The sequence below is a fragment of the Aplysia californica genome, unplaced genomic scaffold (assembly GCF_000002075.1).
Source record: "Aplysia californica isolate F4 #8 unplaced genomic scaffold, AplCal3.0 scaffold00261, whole genome shotgun sequence".
Classification (NCBI taxonomy): Eukaryota; Metazoa; Mollusca; class Gastropoda; order Aplysiida; family Aplysiidae; genus Aplysia; species Aplysia californica.
The window spans coordinates 286,078-303,583 of NW_004797531.1; the positions used below are offsets into that span (position 1 = coordinate 286,078).

At 39.4% G+C, this 17,506-nt stretch overlaps 1 protein-coding gene across 2 annotated transcripts in view; it reads right to left on the reverse strand.

Annotated features, from left to right (window-relative positions):
• Positions 1-17,000, reverse strand: part of LOC101853327 (phospholipase A and acyltransferase 3) — a 37,329-nt gene extending 20,329 nt beyond the window's left edge. Inside the window, exon 1 of one of the 2 annotated variants that reach the window (XM_005100799.3) lies at positions 16,867-17,000. The gene's annotated coding sequence lies outside the window, so the exon portion shown is untranslated. The remainder of the gene's footprint in view (positions 1-16,866) is intronic. The other variant, XM_005100798.3, reaches the window with a different exon arrangement.
• Positions 17,001-17,506: the final 506 nt, after the last annotated feature.

The window sequence follows — 17,506 nt, forward strand, 5'->3', positions numbered from 1 at the left end:
TGTTTGCATTCACATCAGTTCACAGCACGGCTTGATTCTGGTCAATATTACGATTTAAAATGCTTAAAATCTGTGGTTAAAAACTCTTAGTTTAATATGCATGTAACATTTAAAATTCTAACAACGTTATTCACAGGTTACAGTGAAGGCCAATGGCCTTTATAAAATCGAGAAATCTGTTGGAATCAACGATGGAAAACAGATCTTGCAATTCTTTGCTTCTAAAATATTTCCTTCGGATCTCTCCAAAGTCTGGACATTCTGTTAAGATGTGTCTAATGGTCAAATCTGGGTCGCATCCGACACAGAACGGTTTCTCATCTCCCTGAAGGAGGTATTTGTGTGTCAGGGGGGGGTGTCCGACGCGTAATCGAGTAAAAATGACTTCGTCTCTTCCGGAAGGTTTTCGTAGACCCAGTTTGGGCATGATGTTGTGGAGTTTGTTGCTAATTTGTTTCTCCCAATGTGTCTCCTACAGACTGGAGGTGCAGTTTTTAACTCTTTTTTTTTGTCTGTGGGAGAGCGTTCGTCGATGATCCCAACAGAAGGGACAAGGATTCCTTTGCCAGAAGATCCACCTACTCGTTTCCTCTGGTGCCCACATGGCTAGCTAGCCATGCGAACACGATACTTTTCCTGGTTTCATTTAAAGCGTGTAATTTTTGTTGTAACCTAACTATTTTTGGGTGTATGAGTATGAGTGTGAAGTTTGTAAGTGAGGTCATGCAAGACAGAGAGTCAGAAAGGATTTAGGAAAGATGTGTTGGGGGATTTTCTACTAAGTCCAATGCCATGTCAATGGTAGTGGTCTCCGCGGAGAAAATGGAGGCTTCGGGATGGTGTCTCCTCTGGTGTGTACTGTTTGAAGACAGGGAGGCAGCCCCCACAACTGAGTGCGATTTAGAGTCATCTGTGAAGATAAGCTCTGCACTTGGGTATTTTTCTGTAAAAGTGTTTTGTATTCTGCTTTTAATGTTTTGGTGTTTGTGCTTGCTTTGTTGTGTGTGGTGAGCTGTATAGTGGGGCAGCTAAGTGCAAAAATTAGCCGAATCATTCACATCGTCATACAAGCACCAAATTTTTAAAAAGTTTTAGTAGAGGTTTTACGGCGTTCGTAACTGCATACGGTCTTATGAGCGCCAGGAGATTAGAGGTGTTACAAGAGAGTAACAAACATAAAAAAAGAAGAAGGGGAGATAAGGACGATAGATGTTTGATAGGAAAGAAGAAGCAAACCACGCCAGAGCACCCGCCAACCACCAAAATTGGCATACATATCCATTATGACATGCGTATTCATAATCGAACGTTTACCACATATTTTTTTTCAATTTTTTTTTCAAGTTGGCCGCCATTGCCGGTATGCGCAATCAGATAATGTCCCACAGCATGAGGCAGTAGGGCAAATTATATGACTTTGGTGTCAAAATATATGTAACCAACCATGAAGAATTCATATTTATATATGCTTACACGATAATCACCACTTTAATATGTTTTTTTTAACATATAACAATTTAAGTGATTTTAAACTGCTATGAAACATTCAAAGAAGGTTCCGCTAACCAAAAACACTCAAAGGAACGAGAGACTCCATCCCCCATCTACATTGGTCTGTCAGTGTTTGCAAAGACCAGTTCGAAGAAACTCATACAGATGATCCATGTGAATGGATTAAGCATACCCTATGATCGAGTGCTGGAGATGTCCGCTGAGCTGGGGGGGGGGAGATGCTGTAGTGTTTTAGTACATCAGAAATAGAGTCGTCTGCCCCCTGGAGCTGCGAAAAGGACTGTTCACCACTTCGGCCCCGGAAAACATAGACCACAATCCATCTGCTACAACATCAACAACATCGTTCCGTGGTTGGTATAAGTTTATCGCTGTTCCAGCACCCCACCTCTGAGAATGAAGGAGAACAGCCGCAGAAACTGCAAGTAAGGGGTGTCATGTTGAAGACAGTCCCAGAACTTCCAGACTTTTATGCGAACATCAAACCTGCCCACTTCACCTATAAGAGCCCATATCCTCCTCAAGTGACTAACATGACTCTACTAGACATGGAGATTTTGAAACAACAGCTGGCTGGAGTATGAATGGCTCCAGAAAGTCTCCATCACAGAGGTACATGACAATATAAATATCTCATGGTCTTCCCATCACGCAGACAAAAAGAGGGGTCCTGCATTCAAAGCTTGTACAATGTACATCCACTATGCTGCCTCTGCTGAGAGATCAAGCCCACTCTGCAGCTACAGTACGACATGTCATAGACATGATAAGGGATGCAGTGAGGCTTCTCTTAACCACGGACAAGTGCATGTGATCACAGCAGATCAGCCGATATATGCCGCAGCCGAACAGATCCCGTGGCCGTGGCCTAAAGATTATGGTGAAAGTCAAATCGACATCATGTTTGGAGGATTGCACATTGAGATGAATGTGCTGCGTTCACTCGGTTCCCTCTTTCAATACAGCGGATGGACAGGAGCTCTAACTGAGGCGGGGGTAGCTTCATCTGGCTCAGCAGATTCTTTCCTTTCAGCTGCAAGTCTCACCAAGACCCGCCAAACCCACCAAGTAACAGAGTGCAGCCTCTACCAGCTCTTGAAATCAGTTTAATCTACATACTATATGTAGAAGAATTGGCTGACCCGAAGTTTTGATGACTGGTGTGAACATCGCAAACTACAGAGCCCACAGTTCTGTTACTGGAACATTGTGCTGCCAATGGAGTTAGCTGTTCTGCTATTCGTCAGGTCCTTGAGAGCATCCAACTTCAGTCTCTACCGTCAGGCCTTATGTCAGCTTATACCATATTTATTTGCAAACAACAACGTGAACTATGGACGGGCGGCTTCCTATACATCTGATAGATATGCTGACTTTGGAGATTTCATGCTGGGAAATTTGTTGTTCACAAACCCAACTGAGATTTCTCAGGAATGGCAATTGGCCAAGCACATGAACAAACCAATGAGTAATCAAAGGTGATGGAGGAGCAGTCGGAATCACTGAAGATCCATCAGCACTGAGAAGGTGTATGGTTGCCGCCCTGCTGTGTCACAGTATGTTGCACGGTATGAGGAGGCGTCAGTATTGAGGGGTGTCTCAGAGCAACTGGGAATTCATCTTTTCTTTTGAGGCACACTTAGAGACACTAAAGCCTGAAGATACAAGCTCGTTCTATGCACAATAATGAAGACAAAAATTTGACTTCTTTCAGCAAGAAAAGCTTAGCACTGTTGCCTTTGAAGGATACGGTGTTGAAGGAAGACTGTCAGCTTTTCTCAAAATTATTCATTTCCTATCAGAACAGAGTGGGTAAAGCTGGGGCGACCATCCCCGACCCACCGTGTCCACAGGTGGCGGATAGTAGAACGGCCTACATTATGTAGGGTAGCTTCGAATAACCAATAAGCAGTCGCGGACCAACTGGCGACAGTCTTGGAGAGCGAGGTGGGACAGGGTGGTGGCAACCCTGTCTCTATAAAATACCTCAGGTGCTCAGTAAAGAGACTGTCAGGCGAGAGGGAGGTGCCAAAACCTGCCACCTGCCCCCACTGCCTTGTGGGTTAGCCCTTTTGGACAAAGGCTAACGGAGTAAACCGTGCAAAAATCCAGCAGAAGGCAAGGGGAAACCACTGCTGTATTCTTTCCCAAGAACATCATGTATCATAACATAATTTCAATAAATAAAGATAACGACGTAAAGGGGAGCTCTGTAAGAGCTGCCTCGTCTGGTAGGGTCAGTCATGCACAGCAGGTGACACCAGATCGTCATCAAGATACTTCTCACAAAAGGAAAAATCAAAAAAGAAACAAAGCAACCTGGAATGTGAGAACAATGCTAGAGAGAGGAAAACTGGACCACATCAAGAAAGAAATGAAGAGAATGAATGTTAACATCATGGGTTTATGTGAAGTAAGGTGGACAGGAGCTGACAGCATAATATTATTGTCATACAGCTGTAAAATCATTTACTCAGGACGGGACAAACATGAAAGAGGAGTAGCGGTCATAATGGACATGCCAACATCGAAGATACTTAAAGGGTATCTGACAATATCAGACCGTTGAGACAGAAGTATGCTGGTGAGACTAAAAGGATCACCCTTCGATACAACCATCATCCAAGCGTATGCGCCAACCTCAGAAAGCACAAAAGAAGAAATAGAGAAGTTTTATGATGAAATGAACCAAGCAAAGACACATTGTAAATCACAAGATATTGTCATAGTATAGTCATGAGAGATTTTAATGCAAAAGTGGGAACAGCAAGAAATGAAGACATAGTGGGTCCACATGGACTGGGAACCAGAAATGAAAGAGGAGAATAACTGATAGAATGGGCCATCCCGAATGACATGATTATAGGAAACACTGGGTATGAACAACCACCGAGAAGATTATGGACCTGGAAGAGTCCTGGAGACAGCGCTCGCAACCAGATCGACTATATCATGATCAAGAAAAGATACAAAAACGGGATGCTACATGTCAAAACGCGCCCAGGAGCAGACTGTTACAGTGACCATGTACCCGTAGAGGGAAAATTTAGAATCAGATTGAAAAGAACACACAAAAGCAAGAACAAGAATATGAAACTTAACATGGCATTACTACAGTCAAACAAAGAAATACAAGATAAATTCAGAATAACAGTACAGAACAAATTCGGCCCCTTAGGAGAAATACAAGACATAGAACAACAATGGGAACAGCTTAAAACATTTATAAATGAGGCTGCAAAAGACGTCATACCAGAAAGGACAACAAAAGCAAAGAAGAAATGGATGACTGAAGAAATTCTTAATCTTGTGGAGGAACGAAGAACAAACAAAAACAGTCTGGAAAAATATGTGAATCTTCATAAAGAAATCAGACACAAATGTAATTTAGCAAAAGAGACCTGGTTAAAAGAAGAATGTGAGGAAATGGAAAATCATTCCAATGCGAACCCAAAAGATCTGCACTGAAAAATTAAAGAGGTGTGCCATACAAAAACACGTGGATCAACAGGATGCCTCAAAACAAAGGATGGGAATATCATCATGGACAAAGACAAGATACTAGAACGTTGGACAGAATATATCGGTGACATGTACAATGACAAAAGAAATGAACAAAGAAGAGTGGAAAATAACAACGAGGGACCACCAATCATGAAAGAAGAAGTTATCAAGGCACTACGAAAGATGAAGAATGGAAAAGCTGCAGGACCGGACAACATTACCACAGAGATGATTAAAGCTTTAGAAGACTTTGGAATCACCACACTGACAAAACTTCTTAACAACATGTATGGCACTGGACATATTCCATCAGACTTGTCAAAATCTATCTTCATAGCTTTACCAAAGAAACCTTATGCAAACGAATGTGAAACTCATCGTACCGTCAGCCTCATGAGCCACATAACAAAAATACTACTCAGAATAATTATGATGAGAATACGAAATAAAATTCTCTCAGAAATAGCCCAAGAACAGTGTGGATTTATTGAAGGCAAAGGCACTGTAAATACCATATATATCATCAGAACAACTATAGAACGTGCCCTAGAAGTTCAGAAAGATCTTCATTTATGTTTTATAGAATACACCAAGGCATTCGACAAAGTTAGGCACGACAAGATCATCGACATGCTGGAAGTCCTTAATATCGGCAGGAAGGACTGAAGGAGTATCAAGAACATGTACTGGGATCAAACTGCTGCAATGAGAATAGAAAACGACATCAGCGAATACATGCAGATTAAAAGAGGAGTCAGACAAGGATGTGTACTTTCTCCAAAGTTATTTTCCCTGTATAGTGAAAATATCATGAGACACATAGAAGAAATGCCTGGTATCTCGATAGGGGGAAATAATATAAACAATCTAAGATATGCAGACGACCCAGTCCAAATAGCAGAAGATGAAGAACACCTGCAGAATCTATTAAATGTCATCTTACAAGAGAGTGTCAACATGGGCTTAAGTCTAAACATCAAGAAAACCGAAACAATGGTGATAAGCAGAAAAACTCCAACCCCAACATGCAATATCAAAATCAATGATACCACCCTCAAGCAAGTACAACATTTTAAATATTTGGGGACCATTATATCGTCAGATGGTAGATGTCATACCGAAATTAAAAGCCGCATTTGCCAAGCAAAAGCAACCTTCCACAAAATGAAACAGATACTAACAAATATCAATCTGTCACTGGAAACGAGAAAAAGAGTACCGAATAGATCTATATCAATAAGTTCACTCTCTTTCAAGCAAAAATTACTGTTCAAGTAGATCTATGCTAAAAAAAACAACCCAAAAAACTAGATCTATCCCGATCAATGATCACGCTAAATAAACTATACTGTCCCTCAAAAAACACTAGATCTAGATCAACCACCAGACGTAGGCTACGTATATTCTTAGCCTCAGGCAATATATATTATACAATCACACAAACTCCACTATTTTCGGCTTCTCACGCCGAATTCACTACTATAGGCCTAGAGACTTCAAAAACCACTCATATTATTAAGGATCGTATTGTGAGTAATTTGCAATCATCTATTTTGTGGATGAATCTTGCAGTTGCCATGGTAACGGTGGCCATAAAGGAAAATGAACCATTTTTGGTATTATTTTTTAATCTAAAAAAGTCAAGACATCACAAGCTTTTTCAGTTACATGTATCTTATAGATCTAGATTAGATTTATATTTTTGGAGAAAAAAATATTTTTAAAAATTAGTCATTGAAAAATTTTAAAAGCCTTAGATCTAGATCTAAATCTAGATCTATTTTTTTTAAACTTACAAACATCAATAACTTTAGGTAGAAATAAGATATATTAAAAAAGCATGGGATATCTTGCTTAGCTTTATCTGGACCACACCCCTGCCAAGTTTCATTTAAATTTAAATCCATTCTTAAACTTCTGACTCTAGCAAAAAATGTACAGAAAAATATGATTTCGAGGAAAATGCAATTTTATTTCAAAATTTGTTCTCAGAAGTAGTAAATCACTACCTTTCAAAAGCATTTTAGAAGAAATTTATTCTTTTTGAGGCATAATACTTGGGAAAATGACACAATAGTGGCTAAACTAAAGGATAAAACAAAAATTTGAATCTAAACCCTCATTGCAGTTTGCCATCTCTTAGTTATAATAGCCCAAGGTAGATCTACTGGTCTTAAAAATACTGGGATAGTGTTTTGAGTATAATGTCTAAACCACTAAAACAACTGCAGTAGTGTTGAGAGTGTTCTTAGCGTACGCAAAAGTCACTAGGGTAGTGTTTACACCATGTGCAAAAATCACTACGGTAGTGGTTATGGCATGAAATTGAAAGCTTACGCCAAAACCACTACGGTAGTCTTTATTGCACGGTAGTGTTCTGAGCGTGTTACACCGGCATGGATTCCTCGCGTGGGAGACTCAATGAAGAAGGGTGACATGCGTCTGGCATTGTATATAAACTAGGCTGTGCACAAAACTGCTGTGCTCTGTGTTACACAGATATTGGCAAGTGACAGTTGTATAGAAACATCGAATTTTATTTCAATTTTCAATACTCTTGTTGGTGTATTTACCTTTTGAGGTGCAAACTCATACACTGCCACATTCAGACATGCCATCTCCCCAACATCTTCACATATATCAAATTCCTAAATGACACCTTAGTGTAGTTGAAAACACTACAGTATGGAGCCTCAAAAAGGTTAGCACATGTTCATTTTCCAAGCATCAGAGGTTGGATAGGCAATATTAATGCTCTCCTGGCATAAGTAAATGTTGAAACAGTTGTCAGTGTCAAATATATGATCTTGACCAGTCGCCTCGATCGCCAATCAAGATTGTGTAGAAAATCTGTTTTCCGTCGTCCGAGGGAAAAATGGCCAGATGTCAAATCCTGATCCTCAACAATTCGATTTACTTTAACTTTAAGGCCAATCATGGTTGACAAAATTCTACTAACAAATGACGGCAGCAATTGTTCTGATGACCTAGACATTTTCCTCATCAACCTCTCGACAACGAACAGTATCAGCCCATCCTTGACCCTTCCAGATTCTATACCATTGCCAAATGAAATGAAGCAAGCAGATATCTAATATCATTGTAAGATCATGCGAAATGGACCATGTGATACAATTAGAAAAGATTGTATCTTACATAACGTCCCTGTAAGTCTCTAAACGCGTTAGTCCGGAATTTTGTGTGATACATTGTGACATCAGCGTTTAGAGCTTACAAAGTCGCCCATAATTATGTAAGCTTCATGGTGACTTGCAAGGAGATTGTCAAGACTTACGCGTTTAGTTTTCATGTGAAAGATTAAGCCCATTGACACCGTTTAGATCTCGATAATATAGATTAATTATTATGTATTGTTAGTCACAGGTTTAGATCTCATCAATGTTGATTAATTGTTGGGTTTTAATTAGTCATAGCTGTATCTCGACAATGTGGATTGATCATTATTATATTTCAACCTGCTATAAGATAAATGTTTCGCAAAGTCAAACGCCATTGAAAATGAGGATTTATTTTTTTTTTGAAACATTCAAATTTACTTTTACTTTAGAAGAAGCATACTTTATTATACATTTAATAACTTATATTATTATTTACATTTCAGTCAAGAACCGCTTTTCACAAACTGTTACCGCTGTCTAAATAGGTAGCAGCAAACCCTCCAGTGAAGCCTCCATGACCACAGTCCAGGGGACATACCCAGCACCTCTCTAAGGGAAACGCCCGTCCTCACTCCTCAGAGGGACATGCCCACGAGTCTTCTCTGTATGAACCACTAGACAATTTTTGGGATATATCATTGACTCATTTGTAGACATGTCAGTGAATAGCAGTGATTTAGTGTATTTTGATCACAATGAGGCTATGGGGAAGAAAGTAGTCACTGAAACTGCTGCTGACCAGCGAGACGATAGATCTAGTCATTTTCAGAATGTTCTTGATTTGAGTATGTCTATACACGGTAATGGAGAAACAGAATGTGAATGTAAATGATGGTGGAGAAATGGTTTTTGGTGTGAAAATATGTGATGCTAGAGATAAGGCTCATGATGTGAAGGTGTGTGATGGTAGATATGGGTCTCTTTTTGTGAATGCTGATTGCAGCAGAAAAAATGTTTTTAATCATAATGCGAATGCATATGACGGTGAAGATGAAGTTTTTTAAATTCCAATATGTATGATGGTAGGATTGAAGCTTTTGAGTTGTTAAATGGCACTGATCCTATAGGTGAAATTATTGATTTCAACATTTATGATGAAGATTTGGATTAGACTGTCACTGACCAGAGAGGCGAACATGTTGATTCCAATATATGTGTTGATAGAGGTGAGGCTCTTGTTGATCGATCATGTGGGGATGGAAACGACAGCGATAATGTGAGAATAATCAATGGAAAGAAGAGAAAGCTTGGAAGAGAAAACTGGGAGAGATTTGTGAACTCAAGAAACGTGAAGCAGGGCAATCTTATGAAGGAAGTCGATACAGGGTTTGAGAACGTTGAAAAGGATAGAAGAACTTCCAGGAAAGATGCTCTTGCAAGGTCAAGTGTAATCAGTGTTCGAATATCACAGAAGAAGAGAGGTAGGAAATATTTTATTTCTTATTGTCGCCGCCCTGGCCAGAGAATGGTGTATTTTTGCCTAGACATGTATGCAAGGTGCCAGCCAAACAGAAAAAAGCAGCGTCTGCAGCATCCTGTAGGACTACGTCCCTGCAGTATTTTCTGAAAACCAGTAGAGGCAGATTCAGGGTCTGCTGTCAGACGTTTTGGTCTACAATAGGACTCAAGGAATGGTACGGTATGTGAGACACCATCGCAGAGGACCAGGTGATGGCTTATCAATAGGGAATGAGTCTTGTCGGAGACTAGCATCTGACTCTGATGCGCGATTACATCTGCGACCCTTCCTTGAAAGTCTGCCTAAAACGGAGTCTCACTATTGCCGAAAGAAAAGCTCCAGGCTATATTTAGAGGAAGTTTTCCATTGCAGGACCGATCTATTTCGTCTCTATGAAACAAAATGTAAAGAAAAGAAGATGGAGGCTCTTTCTCGTCCAATCCAGCACCACCTTTTCCTTCTCACCGCTACGAATACTGGTTAGATAATTGTTTTTTCAGACAGTTCTTTATTTTATATAGTTCTGGATCATGAACTTGAATAAGTCTTCTTAGAGATTTTTTCTTTCGGGGGAGGTTGAATGATATAATATGGAATCATTTTAAATTTCTACTCGGTGATATTGAATTGATGTGTTTTTGATTAAGTAAAATGTTCTGTTATATCATATCATGTGTTACAGTTACAGCATTACTTTAATACAGTTGAAAATGTTCTTGAAAGAATGAACTGGCTCCTTTTCGTAATTTGTTGGGTGATTGGAAGGCTGCTCCTTTGCTACTTCGCACACAAGCTACACTTTGTCATTCTAAAGGTTTTCTTCTGTTGTCTTTCGTCATAATCCTCTTACTTATAATAGACCGACAGTCGATTGGTGTTGTAAGCGTGAAAAGACTGGGAAATAAGAATGATATCAACCAGAAGTGTAGTTAATATACCAATTAATTCGAGCAATCAATATTACTTGCAAAGTTAATTGCACCTAGAATCTATGAAACCAATCTGCCTTATTTCTTCAAAGTCCTTTGCATAGTTTTTCTAATAAATAAACTGAAAGATTCGTACTGTAAACAAGTAAGTCAATGATTCACAAGCCACATGTTAAAATAATGAAAGCTCTAAACGCGTATGGCTAACCACGGCCACCTGCCGCAGACTTACGCGAGTAGAGCTTACAAACTTTCTGCTCCAATTTATTACGCAAGTCAACGGGTTCGATTTACGCGTTTAAATGTTTCAAATTTGGAGTCTCTAAACACGTAAGTCTGTTTTATGATTAATTTTCAAAAACAAAAGAATTTTCACATTGACAGTTGTATACATAGAAGTATTCTTTACAAGATGTAGAAAGAGCAGTACATTTGCATTCTGTTTTTACTATTTATTACGTTTTTTATCTCTCCTGTAAAATTTGCCTCAACGGACTTACGCGTTTAGAAACTTACAGGGACGATAAGTGGATTCATTGTCCGAAGACTTGCAAAAATTTTGTGCTATGCTTGTTTGGATTTAGTTCAAGACCAGACATCATTAGGTCAAAGACACCACCAGCTGATTAAACAAAAACAGTTCAGTAATTGTTCAAATGGTGGTTAACCCACAGAAAAATTAATTGCTTTATTGGGAACATTTGAGAATAGTTTCCAAGCCTGGTTTTGGAATGGTGTTGGGAGCAGACAAATTCAAATACAGCAATTACTGAAGCAGAAAATGTTGTCTGATCCTACAGCGGCCCAATTGGCACTAAACGACAGTGGCTGTTGTGAAATAAATCTAGCATCTGCGTTTGTTGCCATTTTTTTCGTCCAAAAGTTGCTACAAAATGGCAAAAGTCGCCATTAATTTTCAAGCTTTCATCTCTCTGTGACGACGTAAGTAGCAATTTGTTGATATAGGTAACTTAATCTAATCTAAGGCACAACAATTTTTTGTGCTGAATCCAAAATATAATTTGTAGCCCCACAGAGTGTAAAAACGTGAAAAATAAAGATTTCACAACAGAATCAAATCAATATTAGAACAGCACATAAACAACCACTGAAATTAACAAATAAGTGAGTGTCCACCTATCCGAAAATTGGCTGTTTTAACCCTAAACGTGTGTAATTCAAGAAAAAGTAGGCCTACACGGTATTACATGTAAATTGTGAAATCACACACAATGTCAGTGCGCGGTTTCGGTGCAAACACGCTCTAACATAACACATTTATATATATTATAATGCACAAAGGTAGGAACAACATCAAATTAAATGACATTACGCTATATAAAAACAAAAAATAGTAAAACAACACATCAGAACAATAACAATTTTTAAAAATTAACACACCAACAAATTAAAACACAAAAAAGAAGGAAAACTAAAAGAGAAACAGCAATAGAAATAGTATGTAATGTACTTAGATCTATATTCTTCAAGTATAAAATAACAAATCAATGTGGTGTCAACAAGTGAGAAAGAGACAAAGTGAAGCTGAAGTGAAAATAACCTTTCTTTCTGTTTATTTTCCTTTTCTTTTTTTCTTTTCTTTTCTCTTTTTATATGTTTATTCCCTAGCAGTGGTTTTTTTTTTGTTTGTTTTTTTGAAAAATGCAAAAATCGCGAAGAGACCAAAAAATGCCTAAAATCGCGTCAAACGCAGATCTATGCTAGATAGATAAAGTTGTCCGAATCTCTCTGACGGTAAGGATTTTACCATGAGCTGAAGGTCCGAAATGAGGAAGGAAGCGAGGCATGCAAAACAAAGAGAAAGCTGAAAACTGAACCATCTACATCAGTGGTTTTCAAAGTGGGCGCTACCGCCCCCACCCCCAGGGGGGCGGTGGCGACAGTTTGGGGGGGGGGGGGCGCTGTGGCGAAATTGGGCGATTGGGGGGCGCTAGTGAGCGTCAAGGGGGCAGTGTGAAATTTTCGTGAAAAGCAAAAAAAAAAGGTGGGAAAGAAGCCACACACAAAAAAAAAAACTTTTACGTGTAACATTTCAAGAAAGCTTAGGCATAGTTTACAATACTACTAGTATTACTACTTAAAACTAAGAGAACTTTCTTTCCCAGTTGCAAAGACCATAAAAAGAGGATTCATCCCGACAAATCTGACAAAGATCTGGCATACTTCAAAAACCCTAAGGATCAATTTTCAGAAACTAATAACAGTTAAATCGATGTTTGCAGCCAACGTCGATCAAGCTGATGAAGGCTTACGAGCAACATTATAATTTATTACTGAATTTCAGAGGCAGTCAAACCCCATACTATTGGTCAAGACCTCATAATTACTACCAGCGATCAGAGAGGTGGTCAGCACAGTCCTGCACCGTGCCCCGGTGCCTGTGTTGAAAGTTCTCCCACTAGGTGACAATACCGTTCAAAAACATATTGACGAGATGTCAGCATAATAATATTATGATGAGGAATCATTGTGCAAAAGGCTTAAGTTTAAGGGACGTGAGTTCAGTCTTCATCTGGATATCGGTTCATAGAGGGTGAGGAAATAATACAAGAATTGTTATTTGCGAAAATGTTGGAAACATACCAAAGGCAAGTCCATTTTCAAAGTGATCCAAGATTTTTTCGAGGAGAAACAGATCCCTCTGACTAATGTAGTTGCCTGTGCAACAGATGGAGCACCGTCAATGACAGGTCGTTACCTTGGATGTACGAGCTTCTTGAAGAAATCAGTCACTGAAGTACTTACTGTTCACTGTGTCATTCACAGACAGAATTTGGTGGCAAAAAAACCTGAGTGACAGCCTGCGTTACACACAGACCATTGTAATCTAGTGTTTGAACAAGATCAAAGCCAAAGCTTTGAATTCGAGATTATTCCAACAATTATACATGACAATGATGAGGACTTTCTATGCTTACATTTGCACATTGAAGTCCGGTGGCTCTCAAAAGGAAACTGTTTAACACGATTGTTCTGCCTGTTTGACTCAGAGCTGAGTTTTCTTCAAGAAACAGACAGTGATCTCTGTAATAAACTGAAAGAACACAAGAACAACACTGCGTTCCTCACAGGTATTTTCACAAAGTTCAACCAGTTCAGCTTGCAGCTGCAGGGGGATGGCACCAACCTGATCACAAGGCGAAATCCATGCTTTCGTCATTCTTGTCAGATTTGGACATTTTTCCGCCGAACGATTGGCAGAAGAGAATTTGCTCAATTTCCAAGCTTGGCGGAGACACTGAAAGAAGGGCGCGTGTCTGACGAGGAACTAGAAATATTATACCTACCACCTCAGAGGTTTCCATGCTAATATGAAGACAAGGGTTACTTTTTTTAAAAACTGGAAATTGTAGACTGGGGTACTGGACCCCCCCCCCCCCCCCCCCCCCCCATTCAACACTGAAACAAATGGTAACTTGCCAGTAGCAATTGAAGAAGAGCTTCTGACAATGAAAAGTGACTTTGAAATTTAAAAAATTGTTCAAGAAGTCGTACCAGTCATTCTGGGTGAAAACGGTTGAGCAAGACAAATTATCCCTCCTTGTGGGAAAAGTTGCTGTTCATCGCTTTTCCCACATCATTTCTTGTAGAAATGGTATTCAGTACAGTGACAAGGTTGCTGACGATCATAGAGCGTGGTGATTTGCGTCTGCTACTACCCAATCTGAAACCTGACGTTGATAAGTTGGTTTCGTCTCACCAGGTCCATCCACCCCATTAGAGCAGTGTCACTGACTTTTGTATGTGTATTATGTGGATGTGGTGCCACTGCTGATGAAGCTGATGTTAATGGTAATGATGATGATGATGACGATGATTGTGATAACAGACAAAGATCCATGCATACATGTACTTTTTCTTTCTTGTGGTTTCTCATATTTGAATAACAATATATATTTTTATGTTCTGCAATGGAGATATTTGATATACAAGCCACAGGCCACTTTATTGCAGCACGTTGGTGGAAAAAACGTTTCATAAAGATAATGCCAATCTGTTTTCACACCAATGATCACTGATTTTCTTGCGTTTTGTTTCTTCATAAAATGTAATATGTGATAATACATGACATGTATTACTTTTATGACCCTGGTCATTAAATACCGACGACAACTAGATCTATACGCATAAAATTACAGCATTGTGTTCTCAATGCACTTGCATAATATTGAAGACAAAATGTCATTTATTATCTCTCGTACCGGTACACGCATAACTTAGATTCTATAAAGTGACCCAAGTAATGTTTCTATTCAGAACCAAATCATTAGAATTTAGGCACGTTGTTTTGTACCCTGCTGTTTGAGCTCTCTCTATATTTGTGATTGTAGGCCTATGCATGTTGATATGTCAGATTGGTGGGCGGGGCGGAGTAGGGTGCCGCTGGGACTCGGCTGGGTGAAAAAGGGGGCGGTGGGCGAAAAAAGTTTGAAAACCACTGAATCTAGATTCTAGATCGACCTCGTTCCTCAAAGTGCTTATTTATTCATTTATTATATGTTTATCTTTGTTTTAATGAGCACGCTCTCTAGGTGTAGAATATAAATTATAATAGATCTAATCGTATTTTTTTAAACAAATGCGGCGTTTGTTTATTTTATTTAGGAACGGTAAAAAGCACGTTGATGAGCTGATCGTGGATGCATAATTTTATATGTAGATTCTAATGACTAATAGTTAGTAATAATAGTAATAGGCGAATACTGGGTTCGCTGGCTGGCGTGCCTCGCCAGTAGGCCTAACGCGCAGACGAAGACGACTTCGCGAACTGATTCGGCCCGCGGACAAGGGAACAGAGACGCTAGCCTACGTTAGTCCTTTTACTAGGCTATAGTTTTTGGTACATTGTATGACGTGGCAAATTTTGCTGGTTGGCGTATGTATTAGCCTACAACATTGGCCTACAACCAAGGAGTTTAGAACTAATGGAGCCTCCTCTCTCTCTCTTCGCGGCGCCACGAGCAGTACGCCGCGGTGGGGGTCAAATATGGCCGCCGAGTGTGGGCTAAATCTCGAACTGTGGCGGTTCTTTTTATAGAATCTTATCGGGCTGGGCCACGTTGTGGGGGTAGGCGGGGTGGGGGAATGCACACAAGGAAGAGGGGATGGAGCAGGGATGAAAGAGGAGGGGCGGGCCTTGGGAAGGGACGAAGGAGAATGGGAAAAATTAAATAAAAAAGAGGGAGAGAGAGAGAGAGAGAGAGAGAGAGAGAGAGAGAGAGAGAGAGGGAGAGAGAGAGAGAGAGAGAGAGAGAGAGAGAGAGAGAGAGAGAGAGAGAGAGAGAGAGAGAGAGAGAGAGAGTGTGTGTAATTCACTAAGCCTTGCAAAGGGGAGGGGGTGGACTGGTATGTAAGCCTTAGTCAAGAGGTAGATCTATCGGCTACAAGCAATTTATGCTGGGGTGAAATCAATCATTGCTATTGGATGGGAGACGGTTAGATTAAATAACGTGGTTACGAATTCAGTTTAGTTACGGTAAGGTGCAGGTCCAAATATATAATTACAACGTCTTAACTGTACTTTTGGTTTTACTTTCACACTTTCAGTAGACGTAACAAGAACCACTTGCATTTAGCCTATTCTTCTGTGATGATTTAATTTCAGCACTACGTGTGAAATATTATTTTATTAGGCTTTATGCGTCTACACACACACACACACACACACACACACACACACACACACACACACACACACACACACGCACACGCACACACACACACATATATATATATATATATAATATTATAATATATATATATATATAATTGTGCCTTCATACAAACCATACAACTTGGTGTAAACATACACTTGCATCTTGTATAAAATCAAATAGCCAGTCTCTAAACTAATACGAATTATGATAGATTTAGATCCAACCTACACAAAATAGTGAAATGTTCAGGAACATCTTATCTATCACGCGGCACTTATAATTAATGTACATGTAATTATATTTTTATAACTCCAATGACATGTGTGTGTGTGTGTGTGTGTGTGTGTGTGTGTGTGTGTGTGTGTGTGTGTGTGTGTGTGTGTGTGTGTGTGTGTGTGTGTGTACATTGTCCATGTACAACATGTATTTTAAAAAAATTATTGTCTAAGTAAATCATGTACCTCTAGGAAAAATCAAACAACACTTAACTCCTTACCAGTACCAGGTTACAGAAGGCCGTTTCATATATATATATATACAGTGTAATAAAATATTAGTATTATTAGCTTAGCCTGTTAGTGTTAGTTAGACTTAGACAATCATACCTGGGTACGAACAGGGGTCGATGATTCTGCAAAAGAAAATTTCAGCTCCTGGTTTGAATCTCGTCTCCAGTTCAGGCAAAGACCAGATCTCTACCACAATGAAGGAGAAAAGGACGTGAGGGTAGCACGTAGTAACGGACTAATCTATATTATAATTATACACATGACAGGCCTTATCAGTTACAATGACGTAACCAGTAGCCAAGCAGAAGAACACGATAGAAAGAATACCAGTTGAACTACAACTAAATATAATAATAATAATAATATATAACATTTATAGAGCGCATTTCCAAAAAAAGTAGCTCAATGCGCTTTACATTGGAATACCCATTTTTCAAAAACCTTTCTTACTACTTCCTTTCTTCTCACGCAATATACATTAATGCACACACACACACACACACACACACACACACACACACACACACACACACACACACACACACACACACACACACACACACAGAGACTATTTTCATCCAGACATAGGAAAAGAACAAATATAATGAAAGCTAACGTTAAAAGCTTATGAAGGATAGGCCTGTAGGAACAGAAAATGTTTAAGATGTCTTTTGAAGCTATCAAGTGTTCTTATTTGTCTTAGTTTCATGGGTAATCTGTTCCACATAAATGGACC